Source organism: Tenrec ecaudatus, chromosome X (assembly GCF_050624435.1).
Source record: "Tenrec ecaudatus isolate mTenEca1 chromosome X, mTenEca1.hap1, whole genome shotgun sequence".
In the NCBI taxonomy this organism is placed as follows: domain Eukaryota; kingdom Metazoa; phylum Chordata; class Mammalia; order Afrosoricida; family Tenrecidae; genus Tenrec; species Tenrec ecaudatus.
In genome coordinates this window covers 45,946,791-45,956,787 of record NC_134548.1, presented here as the reverse complement: position 1 = coordinate 45,956,787, position 9,997 = coordinate 45,946,791, and the positions used below count along the sequence as shown (strand labels likewise).

At 45.4% G+C, this 9,997-nt stretch overlaps 1 non-coding gene across 1 annotated transcript; it reads left to right on the top strand.

The window, feature by feature from the left end:
• The first annotated feature begins 904 nt into the window (after positions 1–904).
• On the top strand, positions 905–1,008 carry LOC142435504 (small nucleolar RNA U13). The gene has a single exon (XR_012781548.1). It is a non-coding gene; the product is annotated as a small nucleolar RNA U13 (small nucleolar RNA).
• The last annotated feature ends 8,989 nt before the right edge of the window (positions 1,009–9,997 follow it).

Genomic DNA, 9,997 nt, shown 5'->3' with positions numbered 1-9,997 from the left:
ATACGTCAATTGTGAAGAGCACACTTAGATATTCGTTGCCCTCATCATTCTCAAAATATTTGTTTCCTGCTTGGGCTCTTGGAATCAGCTCCTTAGTTTTCTTTTTTGCCTCCCTCTCTCCTCACTCCCCTCTCCCTCATGAACCCTTGATAATTTATTAATCATTATTATTTTATCATATCTTACACTGTCCGATGTCTCCCTTCGCCCACTTTTCTGTTGTCCATCCCCCAGGGAGGAGCTTATATGTAGATCCTTGTAATCGGTTCCCCCTTTCTATCCCCCCCTCCAAGTTTGAGCTCATGCTTTGGGAACATCTTGTGGAATGAAGCGCCACTATGCATCCAGCACATAGCTGCACACTATGGTGTGATGGCTGTCTCAAGGGAAAGCAATCGGGTCATTGTTTGAGTTGAGAGAGAACCCAGGTCCCCTTTTTCCACTGAACGCTATTGTGACTTGAAAGAGCCACTGCCAGGCAAGCTCTGGTTATTCAAACGGGCATTGGGCGACCTCTCCTTGAAACTAGCTAAGTGATCCTTGTCACCCCAAAGGAACACGATGGGCAGTATTGGTTGCCAGTAACAAAAATTCAAGTTCCCAAGTGAGATTTTGAATTTTGAAAAATTTGCATCTGCCACTTTAAGTTGAGTGTCTTGTCAATTTTGTAGATTTATCTTATGAGATTGGTGGCTATATTAACAAATGTGATGGCAGTGTGGGGTGGGGAGGATGGATATCATATAGTGAAATTTGTTAGAATTTGGAATATCTGCCTAACTCAGTGAACCAATATTTTCCTAATGACTAATACATAATGTCACACAATTATTTATGAATCAAAGAGCCACTCAAAAATGCAAGATAGCCCTTCATGAAGCAGAGATTTAAAAGTACATAGAGGATCCCTTTCCAGGTCCTAATTATGATGATCGGGGTTTCACGCTTTGGGGTGGCATGTGCCTCCCTTAAAGCTTGTTACAAGGTTGGTATTTTACCTGTGTGACATGAACAACCTTTCATTTAAAAATTCATTGATGTGGTTTCTGATTCCACATTGAGATTCCAATGACTGCAACCAACTTTAAAGGCAGGACCATTTCTTTTGAGAAAAAATAGCCACAATGATCTGAAGAAGCTATTATACTGCGCCTCCCTTTTCTAACTACATAACTGTATGAGGCTGGATAATCACCTTATATTTTAGCCACAAAAACATATTGCAACAGATTAAATATAGGAGATCAAGGAGCTCTGGAGGTGTAGTGGGCTATTCAAATAGTTGCTAGCTACGTGGTTAGCTGTTCGAACTCACCAGTTGCTCTATGGGAGATAGATGAGGTTGCCTATTTCCTTAAAGATTTAGTCTTAGAAACCCACAGGGGCTTGAAGATAAACAAGTGGCCACCTAGCTTAGAAGCAACAAAGCCCACATGGGAGAAGCACACCAGCCTGTGTGACCACGAGGTGTCAAAGGGATCAGGTATCAGGCATCAAAGAACAAAAAAAATCATATCATTGTAAAGAGGGTGAGTACAGAGTGGACACCCAAAACCCATCTGTAGGCAACTGGATACCCCCTTACAGAAGGGTCTCGGGGAGGAGATGAGCCAGTCAGAGTGGGACATAGCAACGATGAAACATACAACTTTCCTCTAGTTCCCAAATGCTTCCTCCTCCCACTATCATGATCCCAATTCTACCTTACAAATCTGGCTAGAAGACCAGAGGATGGACACTGGTACAGATAGGAACTGGAAACACAGGGAATCCAGCGCAGATGATCCCTTCAGGACCAGTGACGATACCTGGAGGGTGGAGGGAAGGTGGGGTAGAAAGGGGGAACCAATTACAAGGATCTACATATAACCTCCACCCTGGGAATGGAAAACAAAAAAGTGGGTGAAGGGAGACGTCAGACAGTGTAGATAAGACAAAATAATAATAATTTATAAATTATAAAGGGTTCATGAGGGAGGGGGTAGCAGGGAGGGAGGGGGGGAAATGACGAGTTGATATGCAGGGCTCCAGTGGAAAGCAAATGTTTTGAGGATGATCATGGCAACAAATGTACATATGTGCTTGACACATGGATGGATGGATGGATTGTGATAAGAATTGTATGAGTGGAGGGAGGGGGGAAAAAAAGGGGACCTGATGCAAAGGGCTTAAGTGGAGAGCAAATGCTTTGAGAATGATTGGGGCAGGGAATGTATGGATGTGCTTTATACAATTGATGTATGTATATGTATGGGTTGTGATAAGAGTTGTATGAGTCCCTAATAAAATGTAAAAAAAAAGAGGAGAAAAAAAAAAGAAAATGATTAGGGCAAAGAATGTACGGATGTGCTTTATACAATTGATGTATGCATATGTATGGATTGTGAGAAGAGTTGTATGAGCCCCTAATAAAATGTTTTTTAAAAAAAAGAATTGTATGAATTCCCAATAAAATGATTTTTTTTTAAAAGAAAGAAAAGAAGCCCCCAGGGGCAGTTCTACTCTGCCATATAGGATCCAAAGAGTCGGAATTGACTCGAAGGCAGTGAGTTTGGCTTGAATTTTTTGGTATGATATGTATCCTACTAACCTTGATTATTGTTACTTTGAAATGCATTAATACCATACAAAAACGTCTCCGTTTTTATATTCAAGAGGGTGAATATCAATAGCTTTAACTTTATAAACCGATGCTCCATGGGGTCTATAACCATCATTAGGAGTACGAAGGGATTCTGGATCCAGAAAGCATGAGAACTGTTGAATTAGAATATTGTTGCTTTCAAAACGATGAACAAAGTAATGCTCCACGGTGCTCACTACTTCAGGAAATGGGAGGTGTATGTACCTCCTGGTGGAGGTTTGCAGGAGAAAGATAAGGCTCTCTACTCCTGTAAAGCCTTCCAGTCGTGGAAAACCCTGTTTCGGTAGAAACCCGGGACTTTGTACTCCCGTAAAGAGTTATAATCATATAAATCCACAGGAGCAGTTGTATCTTGTCCTACAGGGTTCCATCGAGTCAATGGCAATGAATTGAGAAAACCCTGTTTAGGGCCATTATGGATTGGGATGGAATAGATGGCTGTGGGTTTGGTTTGGATTTCGGTGATCGGGCTTACTATAAACCAAATCCATGGCCATCTAGTCAATTTGGACTCCTACTGCCCCTACAGGACGGAGTAGACCTGCTCCTGTGGGTTCCTGAGACTGAGACTCTTTTCCAGCCATCCTTCTCCCACAGAGGCTCGTGGTTTTCAGCTTCCCTCCCTCATGGTCAGCAGTGCAATGTGTGCCACTGTACCAGCAGGCCTCCTACGGCTGACGATCGCAGCTGGGAAATGCTCTGGCCCCAGTAACAAAAACCGCAGTCTAATACAGCTGCCAGACTCAACTACCTGCTTAATGTGAAGGATGGAGCCAAGTGGGGCCTGTCACAAGGCACTCTGTGGAGGCAGGAAACACCAGGTCGCTCTATGGAATTGCTAAGGAGCCCTGGTGGCCTGATGGATTATGGATGGGACCTGCTGGCCGCAAGGTCAGCAGTTTGAATCCACCAGGCACTCCGTGGGAGAAAGATGAGGTGTTCTGCTCCCGGAAAGATTTAAAGCCTCAGAAACACACGGAAGCAGTTCCATTCTGTCCTACAGGGTTGCTGTGAGTCAGAAATTGAGTCAACGCAGTGAGTTTGAGTCTGCTAGGCCTGTTTACTGCAACGTTGGCAATTCAAACCACTAGTCATTCCGAGGGAGGAAGAGGAGGCTTTATGCTCCTGTAGAGTTTATAGCCTCGGAAACCCTATATCAGGGCACTAGGGGTTGGAATCAACTGGATGGCAATGGACCAGAGGACAACTAGAAGATTGCGGTGACTCAGTGGTAGAGTTCCTGTCTCCCATGGGGGAGACTTGGGCTTGATTCCCAGCCAATGCACCTCAAGAGTGGTCCCCAGCTGTCTGTCCATGCAGGCTTGCAAGTTACTATGACGCTGAACAGGTTTCAGTGGACTTTCCAGACAAAGATAGACTAGGAAGAAAGACCTGCTGATCAATTTCTGAAAGTCAGTCTAACAAAACTATGAATCACAATGGTTTGATCTGCCACCAATCGTGGGGCTGGCATTGGACTAGGGAATGTTTCTTCTATTGTGCACGGGGGTTCCCAGGAGTCAGAGGTGGCTTAGAAGCCAGCATAGGACAACTACTACCATCTGCCTGTCAGCTTGTCATACGATAGTGGTTTGAGTTTTTCTAGCTAGAAGCTATGCACCAGTATTTCTACTGCAAGCAGGATCACACACGGTAGGCGGGTTTCGGTGGAATTTCCAAACTAAGACAGACAAGGAAGAAAGGCCTGGCAATCTAGTTCCAAAAACTGGTCTTTGAAAACCTCATGGGTCACAAACAGATATTACTTGATAGAGTGCTAGAAGATTAGCCCTGCGGATTGGGAAACTGAAAAACAGAACAAAACAAAAAACAAACTCGGTGTCATCGGGTCGACGCTGACTCATAGTGTCCGGGTAGGTAAGGGTAGAATTGCCCCTGTGGGATTCGGACGCTGCAGCTCTTCACAGGAACAGAAAGCTTCATCCTTCTTGCACAGAGAGGCTGGTGGCTTTCGAACTGCTGACCGTGTGGTTAGCAGCTCAACATATAATCCACTAGACCAGCAGGCACTCAAAACACGCAGTAGCCTCAACAGTGGAGTCAAACACACCAAGGATCATGACGATGACACAGGACTTGTTCGGTTGTGCATTGAGTCACCATGGAAAGGAACTTAACTGACTAACGTAGCATAGGACCAATACTCTCATCTTTTCATCAATAAATGGCAAGGGAAAAGAAAGGGAGGGGCAAGCAATGGATTTCTGTTGCTCTGCCCGGTTTTGATTTGGAGAATGCTTAGTGATTTTTCAACTCATTGTCCAAATGCAGACTCCTTAGCAAAGCCTTTTGTCCCTCCTGAGGCAGAATGTATTCCTTCCTCTTTTTCACTCCAGTAATATTTTGTACAAATTCCGAGGTCAGCACGCATCACACTCTCATAGCATTTATTGACGCGTTTGTTTTTTTCCTCCACCACTATCTCCTGCATGTCTGTGTAATTCCCAAGGCACAATACCATAATTTTCGTTCATGAAGCCTGCTGCCATTACATGGATCCAGGCTCAGGGCACCCGTGCAGGGCAGAGTTGAACTGCTCCTCAGGGTGCCCGGGGCACCCATCGCTCTCCCTCAAAGCAGTCGCGGGGTTCAGATTGCAGGCCTTCCGTGGTTAGCAGCCCACCAGGACTCCTATTTTCGTTCCTAGTAGGCACTGAACAACAATTTATTAAAAGAGTGAATGGGATAGTGGTTGCCTTCAAGCACCAGGGTGGAATGAAGTTTCTTTATCTGGCTCTTCTCTCCACATCCCTGGAACCCCCCCCCCCTGCCCCCGATGAGTGGGTGGGGTTATGCAAATAGGATGTGTGTGACACTCAGAATGGATTGGCCCATTTTAGTTGCTACTCTCCTAGCTCTATAGAATGAATTGTTTTGGCATGGAGAGAGAACTCTCAGGACCACCGGAATGGGGGCAACCAGTACAAGCACGTTCAAGATCTCTGTCGGACGTCGTGGAGGCCGAGACCAGAGGCACCAGAGGCACCAGAGGCACCAGAGGCACCAGAGGCCGAGGCCAAGAGACTGAGACAGAGCAGAGGAGCAGCTCCTATGAGACTGTGAGGCAGGGTGGTAGGCAGGCTCCCTAGCCCACAGAGGCCGAGGCCAAAGGACCACATGACTGAGAGCCTGCAGACCAGAGAGACGTAACTGTTGGCTGGGAAGAGGTGTTGCTGTGGGCCAGTGGTTGTATCCTTCGTGTTTTCTGATTCTGACTTGTGATAATCTGTTAGGTTCCCCAATAACGCCACTCCTTCCACCCAGGATTAAGTCGCGGGACGGACAAGTAGGCTAGTGGGTGGGGGCATGTGTGCCCTCTGCCTCATGGCAATAGGAAATCCAGAGGCGGTCCAAGATGGCCCCCTGTGCCATTTTTCTCAAGCACCAAGTCCATCATCTCGTTTTCATTCCCTTTCCAGTGAATTCCACTAGTGTTCTTCCTAGGATCTTTGATTCGTCACAAGGTTCCTTTGTTCACAAAACTGGGGTTGGATAAAATGTCCTAAAGGTACTGATCAGGACGAACCATGACTAGAGGTAAGTTTGGCACTAAGTTCAAAAAGGTTATTGAGTGTCCACCCCTGGGCCGGGAACCACTTCTAGGTGCAGGATGAAGGTTAAAATATCAAACGAGGAGCCTGCTGTCCTAAGCTTGTGGCCTGCGAGGGAGATAGGCAATAAGCCATTGAATCCATTTTTTAAAATTTCAGTGTATGGTCCACACCCACCACACATTACCATCAAGTGGATTCTGGCTCATAGTGGCTCAGTGGGACAAAGTAGACCTGCCCTAGGATTTCTGAGGCTAGAAATCTTTGTGGGAGCAGACTGCTTCAACTTTCTCTTGTGGGTTTGAACCTCCAAACTGGTGGTTAGCATCCCAGTGCAGGCTTGGGGTAAAGGCCCCGAGGCCTGGAAGAGCTTGGTGCATTCTAATTGCAGCTCGGGAGGGTGACTACAGAGTAGTGAGTGGTGCCGAGAGGAACTTGAGATATGAGCAGATAGGGACAGCACACCGAGGGCCTTGGCACCAGAACAAAGGCTTTAGAAGTCATTCAAAGGTTTCGGTCATTCCAATGGGAGACCTTTGAAGCATTTCAAATAGGTAAATAATGGGCCCTGATTCATGGTTTGGGACTCCCGTGTGGAAGATAGATAGATTGATTGTAGGAAGGGCAAGTGCGTGTGGAAGATAGATAGATTGATTGTAGGAAGGGCAAGTGCGGAGCTGAGAGACCCGGTCAGAGGCTCTCACAGATATCAGGCAGGGGGCCGCGGGGTGTGGGGGTTGGCAGTGGGGATTGAGAACAGTAGAGCTATTGGGGATTGATTTGGAGGGTCGACAGAATTGGCTGGTGGACTGAATGGGATTGGGGTCCCCATACACTGCAATGTTCCTGCATCCGTCTAGCCCAGGGTTCCTGGCCTGGGGCCCATGGGCCCCAGGAGATCCACTAAAGCACCTTAGGGAGTCCAGAAAGCCAAATCCACTGCCATCGACTGGGTTCACACTCACAGTGACCCTAGATACGGTGTTGGAGGCGGCACATCTTTAGAGAAGCAGCCTGGCCGCCCCTTTCTCCCTTGGAGCAGCGGAGAGATGTCAGCTGATAGGCTGCAGTTAGCCACCCAACACCTAACCCACAGAACCACCAGGGCTCCTTAAGGGAGCCCATAGGACCCCTGAAAAGGAATGCCCAATTGTGCATGTGAACATGGTCTTTGAACAATGGGCGTGGGGTGGGAGGCATAGTTTTCATCAGATTCTCAAAGATTGAGGCTTATTTGGGGGGCTCGTGGTACTCGTGACTTCGGAAGTTTCATAATTAACCCTTAGAAATAGTGAAGTACAAACGAGGCAATCAAACAAATAATCAGTGTCATGGCCGATCTTCTTTCTAAACCTACAGGGCTACACCCATGGGTCATGGTCAGCGTGTTCTCAGATCTGATCTCTATCGGTCCCTGCCAGGTGAGCATAGCTCTTTCTTCGCCCGTTGCGCTTTGGAGCACACTTTGTTCCTTCGCCAAGGGCATAACCCTCTCTTGCATTTCATTTTCGGGATTTTAGCAAGGCAGAGGATGGATCTGAAACAACAAAGCAGGTGCTGTGAAGTTCATTCCAACGCATGGCAGCCCCATGTGTGGCACAGCGAGAGCTATGCGCCAAGGGGTCTCCTGGGCGATGGCCTTGCAGAAGTGATTACCAGGCCGTCTTCCTTCCATGGGGCCTCTGAGTGGACTCTAGCTTTTGGTTGAGTGTTTTATTGTTTATGTCACCAGGGGCTCTGCAAAGTACGTTATTACAACAACAATCAACAACTCGACTTGCCATTGAGTTGAGGTCCACTCACAGTGACATTGTAGGGCAGAATAAACGTGCTCCCTGGGGTTTCTGAGGCTATAAATCTTAGTAGAAGCAGAAAGCCTCATCTTTCTTTCATGAAACTGTTGGTAGGTTTGAACCTCTGATCTTGTCAGCAGCCCAATGCTTAGCGCACAGTGCCACCAGGGATCGTTTGCAAAGTATATTACCAAAACACTTCATTGCCGATGAGTTGATTCTAACTCATAGAGTAACCTGATAGAGGGTTTCTGAGGCTGTAAATAATATTTTTTGTACTTTCTTGGATACTAAATATTGTAAGCATTTTAATTGACAGATCATACAATTCAATTGTTTGAACATATTAATAACAGTTGTGTAATCATTACCACAATCCATTTTAGGACATTTTCTTTTCTTGAACTTATTATCATTAGCTCTCCATTTCCCCGCAACCTCCCCTGCCATAATACTAAGAAACTATTAAACCAGTTACTGTCTCTAGATTTACCTATTCGGAACCTAGTATTTAAAGAAAATACAAAAACAAAAAATATTTTAACATCATAACAATAGCAAAATAAAACAGAAAAATCTCAATTGAAAAGAAAGCAGCACATAATAAAAGCAAGAATAAAACTTAAAAAACAAGAATAGAGGGGAGACGCCGGGGAGTGTAAGATAAGATATAATAATTATTTATAAACTATCAAGGGACCAGGGGTGGGATCGGGGAGGGAGGGGATGGGGGGAAAAAAAGGGAAACCGAGCTGATTCCAGGAACCCAAGTGGAAGGTGAATTATGAGAGTGACGAGTGCAATGAATGTATAAGGGTGCTTTGCTCATTTGATGTATGCACAGATTGTGATAAGAGCTGTATGAGCCCCAGTAAAAAGATTTAAAAAAAAAAAGAAAATGATTAGGGCAAAGAATGTATGGATGTGCTTTATACAATTGATGTATGTATATGTATATGTATGGATTGTGATAGAGTTGTATGAGCCCCTAATAAAATGTAAAAAAAACAAAAACAAGAATAAATTTAAAATGCACCAAAAGGGAGACATAATACGGTGTTCAATTTTAACCTAACGACATCTGCATCAATCCACTTTAATGCATCTGATAGCTAGCAAGGCTGTTCACATCCTTGGTCAATGGTCAGAGGGAATTCACTGAAGGTTTAAGCCACATGGGAACCCCGCAGATGGGTTTTTGGCTTTGACTGTCATCCATAGCCTTCTGCAAACCATGTGCTGAGAATTTACCTCTATTAATAGTCCCTCCTACCGTCTTGGATTTTATTATTTTCAATCATTGGATCACACAAGCTGATGTGTTTCTTCCATGTGGACTTAGTTGGGGCCTCACTTAGATGGCTATTGCTTCAAGACAAGCCTTTAAGATGCGATTCTTTCTGATACCAAGTTTGTAAATCTTTACCCAGACAGCCTCACCTTTCTCCCAAGGTGTGACTGGTGGGCTTGAACTGCCAATCTTGTAGTTAGCAGTTCAACACTGAACCTGAAAGTGCTACGAGAGCTCTACACAGTACATTAGAGTCCCTTAAAATAAACAACACTGGTTGGTGCTGGGGTCTGAGGGTCTGGACTTGGCAACCCAGCTTCTCTGTAACTAGTGTGACTTTGTGAAAGAAATTCACGAAGCCTGGATTTCTTGCACAGAAAAGGAATAATAAGCTGTACTGATCAGTCGGTGGGTATTTCCATAAGAACTGAGACCAACCAAACTCACTGCCACCGAGTTGATTCTGACTCGTAGCAACCCTTATAGGGCAGAGCAGAACTGCCCCAGTGGGTTTCTAAACCTTTGCGGCAGCAGAGAGCCCCATCTTTCCCCCATCGCCGTAAGAAGATATGTATAAAATAAATAAATGGGACTCTGGCACTCCTCCTCTCTTCAAGCTGTAGAACATTCCGGCAAAATTGGTGAGCAGAGTTTTCTCTTCCATCACACAATTAGCTGAGGTAAAAATTTAATAAGA